At 41.1% G+C, this 16,743-nt stretch overlaps 1 protein-coding gene across 1 annotated transcript in view; it reads right to left on the bottom strand.

Annotated features, from left to right (window-relative positions):
• The window catches only part of LOC114453591 (RNA-binding Raly-like protein), a 55,285-nt gene extending 40,279 nt beyond the window's left edge, over positions 1 to 15,006 (bottom strand). Inside the window, exon 1 of the mRNA XM_028433543.1 lies at positions 14,953 to 15,006. The gene's annotated coding sequence lies outside the window, so the exon portion shown is untranslated. The remainder of the gene's footprint in view (positions 1 to 14,952) is intronic.
• Positions 15,007 to 16,743: the final 1,737 nt, after the last annotated feature.

The raw sequence follows: 16,743 nt of genomic DNA, 5'->3' as shown, positions 1-16,743 counted from the left end.
TGGCAATAGTGGGTAAATGAACACTTCGATAAAGTAGGGCCACCCTCTCCAGAGGAAGGTATGTCTTTTTGGGGGGGGGGGGGGGGGGGGTTATGGTTGTGACTACTTCCAGACTTAAATCCTACCAGTTTTCAGTGTGTTTTATCGGCCAGCTTCAACCCATCACATGCTAGCTCAGCTTAGCATGTGAAGGAAAGCTGATTTTGTGTTTTTCTGACATTAGGTTCTTCACTGAACAACTAAACGTTTTGATGACCGACCATTAGTGACATGCTCAACTCATATATACGTATATAAAAGAAAGCAAACTGCTGCCTCCTGGAGGCGAGGTCTGGAGCAATGTTTAACCATGATCCATCCCTCTAGTTTTTGGTAGCCTTTATGAACATGCATGTCAGCCCTGTAGCCATCCTGGCTGTGTTGCCGCATCGTGTATAACTCTGAATTGGAACATATGTTTCGTTCATTTGTGATAATACGTTGTAGTCTTTTGGTTGTTTGCACAAATGTATGTATGTATGTGTCGTACAACCTGCCAGTTTGTTTGAAGTTCAGGTTTGTGTTGGACCTTGAACATTGGTGTCAGTCCTCCTTGTTTCATATCAGCTTGCTTTGTGTGCTTTGAACCTGCCTCCTGTGTCTCTTATTTAGCTCCAACACGTTTTGTATAAAGAAAAGACAAGTATTTCAAATGTGTACAAAAGTATGTTATCTGACAACATGCGGTTAGTTATGTTCCATTGTTGTGTGACGGGTAAATCAGTGTGTCAAAATCAAAGAGTGCTGCAGAGAGGGAGGAATCAGCTTAAAAGAGACAGGAAGAGAGAGGGGGCTTCTTGCTTGCATAGAAAAGGATGGAGTTAAATTGGTTGGTGCTTTGCCCATCTGCCATAACAGCTGGTGATGCTCTGATATAAAACACAGATAGGCCAGAAATAAGGCCCAAAGGCATTCCTAATTTCTCTGAAAATAAGTTTTGATACTAAACTAAAATGTAAAAAAAAAAAAAAAAATGCTCTGAATGTCAGCTCCTACTCATTGATTGCTTGGGTTCACTGAAAAACAACTCGCTTCACATATTGTTTAATTCATTACATTCAATGCAGCGGTTTAGATTTTTCATTTGTGATAAAGTGATTTTTGTTTTCCCTCCATCAATGGGAGCTAAAATAAACCTAAAAAGTCTGGCAGGTCGATCACTTTTCATTGTTTAACACAGTCAGGATGCTGTAACTGGATGGGAAGTCTTATCTGTGGATGTTCTGCTGTCCTGAGCTCCTGAGTCAGAGCTAGCGCAGGAAGAAGTGGCTTGGCAGCAGATAAAGAGGAAGAGACAGACAGCTAAATAATCGGCCTGCAAAGACCTGGCAGTGGAATGTAATTACTGAATGAATGGACAAAGCATCCGTCTTTCTGGAGGCTTCTGGTGAAAGCTCTGTGGATGGAGAGTGAGGGGCGGAGCGCTGTGGAAGGGGACGAAGGTGAGAATGAGGACAACGTGTTGAGAGAGGTGGAAGGAAGGAAGAGCGGGAGACCTCAGAGGGCACGTTCCATCACACAGGCTCATCAGCTGTCTCATCTAAGTACAGCTACGAGCTGCACAGAACTACACGAGCCTAAGCTGAGGGCAGATGGTTGTGCAGAGATGCTCAACTATATTTTAGAAAACACATAACTACACAATACTGTCTCTGTGCATGTCGTTCTCAAATATGCTACGCACACACACACACACACACACTCACTGCCCAGTTTCTTAACTCTTAACACCTGTTTCATTAAGATAGGCTATATGCAAATCATTTAGTTTTGTCTAGTGTACAGTAATGGATGGGAGAAAGCAATCCCCCCAGTCTCCACCTTGACGAACTGATTTTCTGCGGAGACCCTGCCTTTCGAAGCTCATTCAAACGAAACCTATTCCAACGATCATAGTGTGTAAACACGTCTAACAGTTAAGGACTGTTCTCAGCAACAGGAGCAGCATGCCATGAAATCCAGTACACCAGACATCTCATTTAAAAACCGCCGGTGTGACTTCCTGCACTCTACAAAGGCCAAGCCGTTGCTGCCATCATTGACAGTAAACAACTATGGATGAAGCTTCTGTGATGTCACCCATAGGTTTCTGAAGCACTGTTTGGAGTCCCAGTGGGAGACAGATTAAAGGAAGGAGCACAAGTGGAGCTGAGGCGGGCGGGCAGTCTCAGAATTCTGGTTATATAGCACCCGCCTGTCACTCAAAGCATTGATAATTATGCATATTCTTCTTCTTAGTCCTAATATAGTTAAAATAATTATCTACCTGCTTAAAGAGTTACCACATTATTTTGTCCTTGCTAATACTTAGCATTTTGCTAATAAAAGCTGTCATTCAGCAGGGCCTCTGTAAAATTACAGATGCCAAGAAGTGGTGTGACTGTTATTGATATGAATGTATTTTATAACAACAATACAACAATAAATCTTCAACTACATATTGTTATCATCTTCAGAAAATCCCATTATAATTCATTTAGCTCCATAAGCATTCAGGGCTATCTCTTTAACAAGGACTCTGTTCTCTGGTATGGCGCATACTCAGAGCAGGTGTAGACCTGGAAGATGTACAGCTGGCCCGGAGTGTCTGTTAGCACAGCAGCTGTGGCAGCGTGGTCAGCCATTTCTGAAGTCCTGCACACTCCTCACATCTGGGTGAAACGAGCCGCAGCATCCAACAAAAACAACAAACAACACAACAAGAGGAGCGGCTTCCTCATCCGGCCCGAATACACAGTAGTTTGTACAACATATTACTAGCTGTTATATGCAAGAGGTGGGATCAAAATACTGCCTCCAGTGCTGCAGTTATCCTGCAGTTTTGCCACTGTTTATTGGTGGGTTTGAGTTTGCTATCACTGTTTTTGTTGTACAGTTGTGTTAAAATCGTCGACTCCTTTGTAGGTTATTGTTGATGAGTTATTGTTTCTGTCGCATTGTCTTTTATTTTTCTGTCAGTGTTAGGTTCTTCTGACTTGTCAGGTTGCAGTGTTTGTTATGGCAGTTACTGCTCCCAAGGTGTTTTCCTGCACTTCTTCTAGAGCAAAGTATAAAAATCTCAACTTCTGAGTGGTCCTGAATGCAGCACATCTGTCATTTCTTGTTGGTTTCAGGCTCTAATTTCACTGTTTAGCCTCTTAATTTCTTAAATAATCATACAATGAGTCCATAGAAAACCAGCTCTCGACATGTTTTAAGCTTTAATGCAGATGCTGTAGGCTACTGTAAGGTGATTTGTTTTTCTCAAGAAATAAACTATATGTTTCTTAATCGTGTCATATCGCTGCAGCTTTAAACATTAATACCTCGCAGCGACTGAATTGTTCAGCTGAGTGTGTCGCTATTCATTCTGTGTGTTTTTTGAACGGGGCCTGTTCTCTGCAGCTGGTTATGAACTCTCTTAAGTGGTTTGTTTTGTATCAGAAAGGTGAAAGAGCGCCAGGCTTTCATCTATCGCTGTTCATCTCTGAATAGTTCCACAATCCATACAGACAGAAAAACACACATTCTGACCCATGAAAAACAGTAACAGCTGAGGTTCAGGTTTCACTGTGAAAATTCTCCCTCCATGTGTTTCCGTCCTATATTGCTTTCATTCTCTTAGCCAAGAATTAATTGGAAAGTGAAATTGCTTTTCAAATTGTTTCAACTTGCATTGACTGACCTAATTAGTTCAATGATTACGCTCAGGGAAGAGATCCCTGCCTAAATGATGTGACTAATTTCAATGAATATTTCAAACCCATGTCTGCAATTAATGTCATTTACATATGTAATGTGTCTGCTTGATTACTTAATTACGTTTGTATTCCCTGATGATGTCACTGACAGGTGTCTTTTAGAGGATGGTGAAATAAAGCAGAAACCTGTGCAGATGCACACACACAGGTCGCGCCTCCACCTGCATTACTGAGCTGTCGGAGCTCCCGCAGCTCGCAACAACTTTACATCTACCACTGACGAGTGTGTTCACTGACACCCACCAACACTGACACTGACAGGATAGGATGTTCCTCTCAGTTACCTCCCTGTGGCTCTATAAAAACAAAATGAAAAGTTTTGTTTTTTTTGAAAAAAATATTACGTTATTTGTCCCTTCTTTCTGTTGTCCACATAGAACAATGTCACATCTAAAGCACACTCATATGGTGTATTATCACTTCCTCATACGACACTGATTGGTCCAAACCACCCATGTGGTTCAGCTGCAAGTACACAGTGTAGAGGCTGGTGTATTGATCTCTTCAGTCTTAAGATCCAATAGCTGCAGTGCTGTTTCAGGTGTTGAACAGAATTAACATAAATACAAAAAGTCCAAAAACAGGTCTGATGCAGCAGTAGTGACATGATCAAGTACAGAACTGAACAGCATACTAGTATAGATAACACATTTGGCTGTGCCTGTAATGATAATCTTGGTGAATGAAAGCTTAAGTAATGATATGATTATGGTTAAATAAGTTTTAGGGGCTCCTAGCACAGCACAGCTGTGTGGATAGCAGGTGTAAACTTGGCTCAGGTAAAGTGTTTTACAACTTACACAGACTGGATTAGCAACCAGGCAAAGCAACCTTCAGGGCCTGAGACCCTGCAAGCCTCTGCACTGCTCTCTGGCTCTGTCGCTGCTGCCAGAGATAATCAGCTGCCATTCCACCTGGTGTGTGTGTGTGTGTGTGTGTGTGTGCCCTCTTCCTCCTGGCTCTACCATTTTCTATTTTTTTCTCGATTTAATTTAAAGTGCTTTTTTTCTGTTTGTGATTAATGAGAAAAAAAGGGGGAAGGATGAGGAAGGTAGAAAAACACATTGTTAAATTGATCACCAAAACTGTGTTTTAATGAAAGTGAGTTGAGGCAGACAGGGAGCTGATTGGGGTCCCAGCCCTCACCAGTGGGTTTATCTGGCCCTGCTGATGAATAAATAACAGAGAACGTTTTGGCTGTGACAGTAGATGCAAAAGCTGAGGAGTTCAAAACGACACTTCGATCTTTGCTTTGCCAGACGGAAGGACCAGACACCCTATACCGACATCAAAGAACTAGAACTAATGGCGACAAAGGTCCACTGTGTCACTGCAAAGGTGGCAAAAAATTGCACTTTAATACAGACGAGCCTTGGGCCGACCTAACCTCAGCCACCATGTACCGTGTGTGTCGTCCTGACTCCATTTTTGGCTTCCCTATGTTGCAACAGTTTCTTTTCCTTGCCGCAAATTCAACATTCATCCGAAAAGGCGCCGACAGCAGTCCGGCTAGTTCGTGTATTCCATCACATACCACTAAAACCAGGAGCACAGATGCAGCCTGGCACAACATAAGCTGGGTCCTATTTACCTATTTTGCACCTTTTAGGGCTAAGATGTGTGCAGCAGGTGGGACAATGTTGCACTTAAAATGTGATAAATGCAAATGAAAGGGTCTTTTTAACCCAAACCAGGATCTTATCTGCAACCTAAGTAGTTTTAGTGTTTAACCATGACCATGGGTGAATAAAACCTAATTATTAGTAACAAAAAGGAACCTAAATAAAAGAAAACCCTGGCCTTTTTGGTTGCTTCATGTCATAATTTAGATTTCTGATGAGTTAGTTATACCCAGCAGTGCTGATGATGATGATGATGTAGAGAAAGATGTAACTGAGCTGCTCTCTGTTCTTTCACTGCAGTACTCCTCAGGATAAGTAAAATGTGTATGTACTAATAAAGTTAATACAGCCCTGGGCCGCTTCAGGTTTCCAACATGGCTCACATCCAAAGCAGCAGTGATGAGTGTGTGTGACGTTTATTAGAGAAAATGGATGGAAAGAGGAGGAAAGGCTGTAATAGCTGGTGGAATGGCAGAGAAACACACAGCTATGCACTCCCTGATTTCCTCTGATGTCAAAACCCGGAGGAAAAAATCAATATGAAGAATGAAGCCTTATTTACAAACGCCACCTGATAGACTGCGGCTCACTGCGAGATGTCAACAGGCTATTAATGTTTCAGGAGTAGATTGCTTCTTTTTTTTTTTTTCTTCGCTGCTAAGTGGGGAATTAAACGATCCAAGGTCTATTTTTACCCATAAAGCCACTGGTGAGTGGGGTTGCATTTTAGAAAGACAGATGTCTTTGTCTTTATCTCTGCGCGCTGAGTGTAATCGGACAGACGTGCCATTCTTAACCTCAATCCAGAGAGCATGCTCTTCTGTCCGCGCTGCATAATTGTGGGGACATGTGCGCACAGCTGGGATTATCACATGTGGGTGGGGCTCACTTTGTGTCGCACGCTGATAATCCAAGAGAGTAATTCAGTGCAATGAATAAAAGAAAAATGCCATTACTTTCAGTCTGCATAACAAAACAGCATTTAAATAAGTTTTAAGAAGCCCCAAGTCTGTCTGCCCATTTGCTGTAGTCATTTAAGGATTCTGTGTCAGCCTCAATCAAACGTTGAATGTGGAGCAGAATACATTTTCACCATCACCAACAGTCCACCCCCCTCACTCCCCCTGAATGAACCGTTTGGAGAGAGAAACATAAAAGGTTTGCTCGGTGGACATGTTTTTGCCCTCAGGGGTACACAAACTCAATAGCTAGCTAGCTAGCTAGCGTCTCCCCTTGAGTGCACCTGTGCTTTCCTAGTGGCAGACACTGAAAATTGAGGTCATGATCCTGGTGAGTGTGTGTGTCAAGATGCCTCTATGTTGAAATATCTCTCTTTTTTTCTCCCCTGTTTCAGTTTATATCTCCTTGAAATATGTGTTTGGTAGATTTTCTCTGCAAAGAATCGGAGGAATCGGAGGCGTATTTTATGTATATAACTGATTTTACTTCAGTAAAATTTAAATCAATATTCATGCATCACACTGGTGCAGGATGCAGTGTGTGTTTTTAAGTGTTTTTTGTGTTCACACAGTCTGTCCTAAACCTTCGTTTGTTTGTAAGCTGGATGTAAACTTTAGAGATTTTAAACCTTCCTGTCACTCTCATAGATTTTCTGGCTGGCAGGTATAAATCCACCAGTCTATCCAGCACAGGATGGAGACAAGCAGACACAAAGTTATGCAGTGATGCAAACATTTTGCCTTTGTTGTTATTTTTGTCCATCCTTCCAGTTGTGTCGGCTTTTTGTGCTTGATGAGTGTCATCATTTTGCATTCCTTGTGAGTGTTTTCTGCCCCCTTTCGGTCATTTGTGTAGCTTTAGTTGTCATTGTGCCTCCCTTTTGTTTTCTGTTTCTGTGGTTATGAACTATAGATTTTGTAGTCATTTTGCGTTAACCTTTGTGATCTTTTTGTCCATTTTGGGTTATTTGTGTCATTTTGTGCCTCTTTTTCTTTGCCTTTTTGCTTCTTATCGCAGTTGTTGACAGTTCAGTTTCATTTTATTCCATCTTTTTGGTCTTTTTGTGTCTCTTTGCAGTCAGTCTGTGTCTCTTTTTGTACATTGTTGTAGCTTTTTTGTTGTTGTTTTGTGTCTGCTTGAGAATATTACATCTTTTTGGAGTGTTTTTGTGTGTATCTTTGTCCTAAAATGATGTCATGTGTGTGCCTTTTGTTTTGTGGTTGTTTATATTTTATATACTTTTATTTTTCCATCTTTTGTGTGTGTGTTTCAGTAACATTGTGCAGTTGTTGTAGTCATTTTGTGGTTATTTTATGTTGTTTTATGTGTGTTGTGACCATTTTGTGTTCATTCGATTGCTAACATGAAATATTTCTTATCCAGGCTCCATCCTGTGCTGTGAAGCCCTCTCATTAACTCGTCCATGCCTACGAGGGGGTGCCTTCACTCAGTCATTAGGCCTGTAAACATGGCTGCTGTAAACATGGCTGCTGTAAACATGGCTGCTGTTGTGGAGCAGACAGAGCACAGTGTACTGTATCATGTCTGTGGTCTTCAGTGAGTCAGTACGTCCACAACTGGTCACAGGCAGGTGAGAGACAGCTGAGGCCAGCAGGACGACATCGAGAACAGCTGATCCCTGCAGAACCAGCCTGGAGCTGACCCACATGAGGACTCTCCACTGTAATCAGGGTCCCTGAGGTAATCTCAGGCAGGACATTATCTGCTTCGCTGCTTCTCTGCAGCATCTGGACGGCTCCGCCACCTGCTTTGGAAGGCTTCACGTCACTCCTCTGCCTCATTTTTTTTTATTTATTTCACATTTGTTTGTTTTTTTTCTCACTCAGCATGTCTGCAGTGCTCACAGTGCACAGTCTCCTACATACTGAGAGTCCTCTGAATGAACTGCCATGAGCGGTGCTTATACAAACAAAATTAGATGTTTCATGGTGCTCCTACACTTATTATCTTCATGCCCTGGTCATCGCTAAATTACCAGCAATTGCTTGTACGTTAATATTAAATTAATCTTTCTACGTTGCCTTTAGCAACCACAGATGTTTTAAGCCTTTGTTATGCAATCAGATTTTAACTGGGCTTGTTGTGGTAGAGAGTGTTGCCAGCCTTTCTTGGTGTTGAAGCGTATACTGATTACATAATATACCCACGGTCCACACAAGCCTTTTTATAGTGGAAAACAAATACAACGTAGTTTCACATATATTCAGGGAGCTATCACAATAACAAGAGGAGTTCATCTCCATTAATAAATAATTTAATACACCATTCAGGGCACACACACACACTCTCATACTGATACAGCTGTATAAAGGACAACACTTAACTTCAGCTTCTGTCAGCATATTGTTAAAACACAAACTCTATTGATTAGTAATTCATTATTTAGCTGAACGTTTCTGCAGGAGGAGGCACAGCGATGATGTAAACTTTATCTGTAAGCTAAGATATACAAACACAAAGATCAGAGTAAGCACTCACGTCGCTAGAACCGAACCTTTTTTTTTTTTTGCAAAATGGCCGATGTGTTTGGTAACACTGGTGTTAGGCATGTGAAAGATTTACCCACAAACTGACCTGGGTGACCCTGCTGCCTGTTTTCCTGCTGCTTAGTGTGTGACTGTTGTTTCTTTTTGTCATTCACTCCCTGCTCTGTTTTGTGCTGTTTCACTGAGCTGAAGACAATATTTCATCCTGCTGGGAGTGAAAAAAAAGTTCACAGCTTTTCTAAATATTTGATCAGCTTGGCTTTTTTTTCCCCTCGCACGACATTGTTCAAGCCCCCACACCCACACCCCCTGCTCGCCTTAACAGAGTGGCCGCTGCTATCGGCGGGGACGCGAGTCATTAGGAGTGTCGTGGATGCTGAGTGGGATTAAAATAGAAGCACACACATACACAGGTCAAACAAAACGTGTCCATTAATTTGTGTGAATATTGTAGTCATGTTGCACTCTGCCAAGATGCCTCTACTTCTATATACAAGCTTTTTTTTATATAAAATTATTATTTTCAGAAAACTGGTGAATCATCTTTAGCGCGGTCATTTAGCTGTCTGAGGGTTAAACTTTAATGAGGATGTTTGGCAGGCTGTGATGTGAAAAACACGTATTAATATGCCAAAAGGTTAAAATGTGATGAAACACGCTTGTGTATTCACAAAGAGAGTCATTTTCTAAAATTACAGCTTCATTATGAGCAGACGCTGCTGCAGAAAGCGCCACATGAATTTTGATTTATTACTCTCACAGACAGGAACGTACAGCAAACCTGATTGGAAGATTTTATGGAATGTTTTTGACACGAATGTGGATCAATGATGGAGCTGAGAAGTTCTACTCTTGTATGATACCTAGTTTCTTAAAGGGACAGTTCACCCCCAAATCAAATGTATGTATCTTTACTTATCCTTCAACATTGTTTCATAATCATGACCCAGTTAATAAAATCATTGTTTGTTGTGAGCATTTCATGTAGGAGCTATTTTTAACAGGGGACGTCACTCCAAACGTGTCACTTACGGACGGACGCATGCTCAGGATCTCAACCCATCACATTATGAAGCGAATGTTGCAGGTCACATGGAAGCAAGAATAGCTGAACAGTAACAGGTGCTTCTTCTCATCAGATCATGTTGTACATCTTGAACCTAAAACTAACCGAGCACATATTACACTGCCAGCTGTCACCACAAGGACGTAAAAAGCAGTGCCGCCCATGGACTTATTTAATTCATGACGAATGAATGAATGTTGTTGGGATGATGGTAGCCAACAGTAGTCGAGAGAGAAGGGAAACTTTTGACTTGTAATGTTGTGAAAGCGTCCAAACCGTGTCCCTAAACCCAACTGTTTTTAAAAGCCTAGCCTTAGTGAAAGAGAACTGATGTGTCATAACCTCCGTCTGTGGACTATTGTTGCTTACACACATGTATGTCAGCCATGTGTCATCTTAACCACCCAACAAAAACCTGACCAGGTAATTAACAAAATGTTTCGTTGTGTTGTGAGAAAGGACAAAGCTAAAGTAAAAAAAATCATATCAAATAATAATAGTTCCAGAGTCAAACCTGGTTTTGTGGATGAGAGTGATCCTGACACAAAAAGGACATACAAGGTGCTCTAATATCACGCACACTGTTCCTGACCAATTATCCATGTGTTTCCTTGAGACATCCAACATCCAAGATATCAAAATAATGATATAATGATTTCAAAAGTCACAAAGCATTCCACAACAAGCTCATTCCAGCCAAGTCCGTCACTTTTTGGGGTCCCCCTGGAAACAATTGTTGGTGTTTTCAGCACTTTTTTCTTGTATGTGATTGTGTTAAGCTGCAGTGTGCTGACCTCTCTCAGACAGTGTAATTAAAGGACATTTACACTGAAAACATTTACTCGAGTGTCACCAGGAATCTCCTGTGAAGCTCCATCAGACCTGATTCAGGCTTCATTTTGGCCTTTATCAAGACATAGGGGGGATGTGTGGTCTCATTAATAACAAGATATGTTATATTAATCTGGAATGATCAATAACAAGTGCAGGAAGAAAAGATATTAAAATTTATATTTGCAAACACACACACAAATTCTTTGGCTGTGTTAATGTCTATATTTAATTTAGTCAAATAAAAGAATATAAAAGTTTTTTGAAACACATCTAAAACTTTTATCCGACATTCTAAAATTAGCATCAGGACTCTGTGTGTGTCGTCTCAGTCATTTTCAGATACTATAACTCAAACTGTTCCCATAATAGACACTGGAAAGTCATTCAGGCTGACCCTAGTCTTCAGATATGGGTTTAATTGCCCAGAATATGAAGTTTGAGATCCCTTTATTATCAAATTAACAGCTCAGAATCAGGACAGCACTTACTGCTTGTTTCAGTGGAACAAGTCGAGCCAAATGAAAGCTGTTGCACATAGATAATCAAACATGATGTCTTAGCTGGGTCATATGGATTTGAGCATGTCCATTTTGCTGTCAAAGAAAGAAGGTAATACAAGTGTTGATATCCTCCTGTGAGTTGCATTAATGTTATTTGATTACAGAAATGAACATTTGGAAGCAGAGATGAGTGCTTTGCCCCACATTCTGCCTCTTAGGCAACACAAAAGCTGCACTTTCCTCTTCAGCAAAGAGGAAGTCAGGCACTAACAGGGTAATTCAAAAGGCGTCAGTCCATTGAATGGCTGTTATCGCTGGTATAATTATGGTAAATCAGGCCCTATTTTAGGTCAGAAGGTGCATTATCAGCACAGACTGAAGGTAAAGATTGATGAACCCTCAGACTCCAAATCAGCCCAGAGACCAGAACAATTTTTTTGTTTTTTTTTTACCATGCTGTAAACATGTTTATTTCTGCAGAGAAAGATTAACATGAAGCCAGCCTCTAATGGCCACTTGTGAAAGTGCAGTTTTTTAACTTCTATTTTTGTCTGTTGCTTCTAATGCTTCTAAACTAAGACCATTGCATGACACACTACGGGAGGTAACTTTGGTACGACGTCAAATTTAATGCATGCAGATTGTATGATGACAACATACTGAATCACAGTCTGACAATGCTAGAATTGTATCTCAGGTTATTGTTAAGATGCTGACAACGGCTGTCGTTAAACCTGTCTCGCAGTGTGACAACCACTGTTTTAGAGCCACGGCCCTTGTCTGGGACAGCCTATCCCACAGTGTCCACTTGGCATAAGAGTCCACTCCTTGCTTGTCTCTCCCTCTCACAGTAAAAGACTCACTGCCTTTAACAGACCAAACATCATAAGAATCTACCCTAAAAGGCTCGTTTTGAACTTTAATCAGAAAAATGAGTGCAAATGTTTGATTCATGTTACAGCAGCCTATGGTCTTATGCCATAAAATACTGTGGCCAAGACAGTTCTACACACTGCAACGTCTTTGACAACAGTACAACCAAAACAGGAAATGTTTCCAGGGGAATCCAAAAGATGTCACTCACTCAATTATCAGATTAATTATATGCAACAGCATAATAATATAAAAACTTTCACAAGAATTTAACAAGTCCGTCACTATTTTTGGTCCCACTGGAAATAATTCTTGCTGTTGTTCACACAACATACACATACATACATTTCTGTATTTTCTTATATTGTGTATTGTGTTCCTTTGGCTTCAGTGTGGTGAGATCTCTGTGTAATTAAGGGCATTTACAATGAAAACTTTATAGAAAGTCTTTATAGAACAAATAACAGTCAATAATAACAGCAAATCGAAGCTTTTCTGATGCTTTTGAAGACCTGTTTCAGGCTTCTTGCTTCAACATCTTTACTGAGATGAGGTTTTATGTTACTGTGGAAATTGAGACTACATCAAGACCAAAGTAAAGCCTGTACCTGTGCCTGTTATCACACATATTCCAAGACATGTTTGTTGGGCTGGAGTCGATACAGTTTCACCAACAAACACACGGAGAGATGTGCACACCCCGCTGTTAAGCACATGCTCTGTGCGTACAGTCGCCTCCTGTGTGATGTTTTATTCATGCTAGCAGAGGTATATCCACACATGAGCTATCATACTTCTCTCCTGTGCGGCTCTGGCTCGGCCCAGATAACAGAAAACCTGTCTGTAGGGGGTGAGGGAGGGAGGGAGGGTGAGACAGACACAGCACTGCAGGACGTAATAGAAGCTATCATAATGCTTAGCAGGAAGAGATGTCCAGGAGCCCACGATGTGACGACCCTCTCATCTCAAGACATGTTGACGTGTCTGGATGATGTTTGATGGATTTTGAATGAAGGGATGGATTAAAATGCATGCACACCGTTACTAAAAGCTTTGGTATGATTGGATTTAACAGAGGTTTGTGCATCATTCTACAGAGAAAGAAGGGGGGGGGTCAGTTTTAAAAGAAATTAAAGTCATTCTTTAACTCCAGTGTTCAAGTCTAACTGCTAATGGAGGCTGAGATTTGTGAAGAAACGTCAGAGCTGAAGAGTGAGAGCATACATTGAGTGGAACACCACTGACCCGTGTTAAATTCACACCTATGCTCTGGTTCAGACCTGTTCAATGGCAGCTCTGTCTATGAACACCCACACACATGCACACACACACTTCCTATTTACAAATTACAAACTCTTTATCTTCATCTGCTTTATGGCCTGCAAAGAGGGATCAATACATGATAACAGCTTTTCAATATGTGCTGAAATGTTTCATTTAATTGCTCTAATCAGTTTTCCCTATTAAAAGTGGAAGTTTGCCTATGGAGCTCTGCGTTCACTATTTATCAATACCCCATTAAACCGTCCTGATTCTGATCTACTGTGGCAGCCGCCTGTTTAATAACGCCGGGAGACTTAATGGTCTGCTCTTATATGTTTTAAATGCCTACACTATAACACACACTGCGTTCTGTTAGAGTGGATACATATGGGAGCTGATACACTTGCTTAACCCTCAAGTGTCTTTTTGGTCATTTTTCATTCCTGTCACATTTTCCATTGGTGTGTGCTCATTGTTCACTGTATTAAAAAGTCCTGCACAATCATGGCTACAAGTAGAGAACACAAACATTTTTCCTGTGCAATGTAAGACACTGATAAAGACATGAATCACTAAGAAAGTTGAAGCTGGTATCCATACGTGCAAAAAGTGCACACACACACACACACACACACACACACATATATATATAAATATATATATACATATATATGTATATATATATGCATTGTTTTGGATATATTTTCTGACTAAACCCCACATCAGACAGAAAGTTTGGTCTTTGTATTCACTTACTGTCATGAACAGTTTAACAACAGTCTATATTTCAAAGGATGAAGACAGAGGAATGGTTTAGTCCAGAATAATTCAAGTAAAGAATGTGTGAATTTCTGCCGAGTAGGCTACCACTACTTTTTGGCATCGCCTCAAAGGTTCATGAACACAGAAACTACCCCCCCCCCCCCCCCACACACACACACACACACAGCAGATATCCACATATTATATCTATTTACTCGTGTTTCCTCCTGAACACCAATAATCTGAAGTTAAACCTTCCTCTCGGAGGATTAATTCACCCTAAGTCCTCTTTTTTTTTAGACCTGTCAGTAGCTCCAAAATCAGATTTGACAAATCCAAGAGTGTTTATGCATCTAGGCCTGCAAAAGCCGATTTGTCCAGCAATAAGGAGGGCACTTAAGTGTAGCAAGATATCATACTGCAGTGGCAACTGTAACCTAATTATTTATCCGAACTTGCTGCACCAAGTGATTTTTTTTTCTGTCTCTGGATAGAGTTTGGGTTTTGTGCATCCTTTCCAGGAATGAAGCTTCTGAAGCTTGTTGAACTCAAACACAGAAAACACTGGGATCAAACGACCTGCGTGCGTTTTTATTATTATTATTTTTATGAAGCGTTACGCACAGATTGATCAGTGCAGGTAACCTTCAGGTAACATTGATAAAGATTGCCTGTTCTAATAAGCAGTTTGGGCCATTCCTTTACGAAATAACACGTCAGCCACAGGTGCATATTTCTGTCACCTCATTCTTTATTATAAACACAGAAACTCATGTTATTGTATACCTGTGAGAAGGAAAATGTCTGTTCATCCTCGTTGATATAGGAAACAAAAACGCATTGAACTCCCCCCAAGAATCAAAACTCCCCTCGTCCACCCAGCATCATCTAGTCAAAAAAAAATAACATCCAAAAATACTTGACACTGCCACCAGCAAAAGTATAATGAAATCGGAAAAAGAGAGAAACACAAAAACAACAAACCTGTGCGCTCAGCTGCAAGAAAAGTATCAGGTTAAAACGTCAGCGGGGCTTTAAAAATGATTCCCTTCTTTATCAAAGAAAAGAGGCACAAAGTAAAAGCAAAGGTTTGATCGGTGGGATTCACCGAGACATCAAAATCACAAAACTCGAAAGGCAACAAACAACACTGCAAAATGCAAACCAAAGCATAGCAACAGCAAAAGTCGACAGAAACAAAAAAATAAAAATGTTTCAAAACCACCAATAAATGTTGAGAAAAATCTCAATACTGACAAAACCTGCTTGGGTTTGACCCTCCAAACAAAACTGCAAGCAAGTAAAGGCTTTCTCAAGACCGATAACGCACCCGTTTACCCTCTTGGCACTCTCCATCAGAATAACTGCATGCTAAAAACTTGAAGCCTGGATGTGAAAAACGCTCCAAACCACCCATGTCAATGCTCAATTCAAACACCAGCAAAAGGAGGAAAAATAAAAATGGGGGGCAATTAAAAAGACAAAAAATGCTTACAAAAAAGCCATTGGAAAGGTACTCACCGAGCGGGAGTAAAATGTTGCAATAAAAATGTGATATGGCTCAAAATACAGTATGGCGGTGCAAGCCGAAATGCTGTGCCTTTTCTCTAGATCTCTGCCTCCAGTTCTGTCATGTGACTGATTCAGCCCCGACTTCCAGCAATGAGAGACCAGCGTGGAACAGCTGATGCTGAATGCTCTCCTAACGGCTCGGCTCTCTCCAAAAGTAAAAAGAGGTAGTCCTTATCATCCCACAGTTATGACAGAGCTGCTTGTGTGTTTTCTTTGGCGTGTGTGTGTCTGTCTCTGTGTGTGTGTGTCTGTTTTCCTATTTTAAAGATGCAGAGCTCTCACTCGGTGTCAGGATCCACGCACGCCGTTCGTGTTCATTCAGAGGAGTCCGGTGCATATACACAGACACAGTGTGGGTTTGTTCTCTTATGAGGAATGAAGGACCAGGCGTGTGGTGTGGGTTTTTTTTTTTTTTTTTTTACAGCGTGAGGGGGGGTTCGGTATGTGCGTTTGAACACAGCTGCATCATACTCTGCACGCAGCCTTGTGAGTGCGGCGCATTCAGACAACAGTTAACATCAAGACTGCTCTGTCCGTGCTGCTGAAAGCTGTGAATATAAACCGGTTCTGTGCACCACAGTGCTGAAGATCAACAAACACAACAACGCGTTTCAGCAGCACCAAACCTGTCCATGACGCGTCCAGGACCTCCAACAATGTAGTACCAGTAGCCCTGTCCATGGTGCTGAAACTATGTGCAGTGCAGCTGCTCTGCTCTGTTCATGAGGCTGGAATCTGGCAAATATGTACAGCAGTCATACAACAACACATGGCACAGTCCAAAACCGAAACAATTTATAAGTATTTACTGTCCATTGATTGTGCTGAATTATGAAAAATCTACCAGTTGTGTCCATAGTGCTGCATTAAGGAACAAAACAACATTAGAGTTGGTAATATTACCCAGCCCTGTTCACTGATCTGCTGTTCATTGTGCTACAATCTAGCCAAGATTCCATACATGTACAGGGGACTGGACCATGGTGCATTCAGGACAAGCAAAAC

This window comes from Parambassis ranga, chromosome 20 (assembly GCF_900634625.1).
Source record: "Parambassis ranga chromosome 20, fParRan2.1, whole genome shotgun sequence".
Classification (NCBI taxonomy): Eukaryota; Metazoa; Chordata; class Actinopteri; family Ambassidae; genus Parambassis; species Parambassis ranga.
This window is presented reverse-complemented; position numbering and strand designations above follow the sequence as displayed.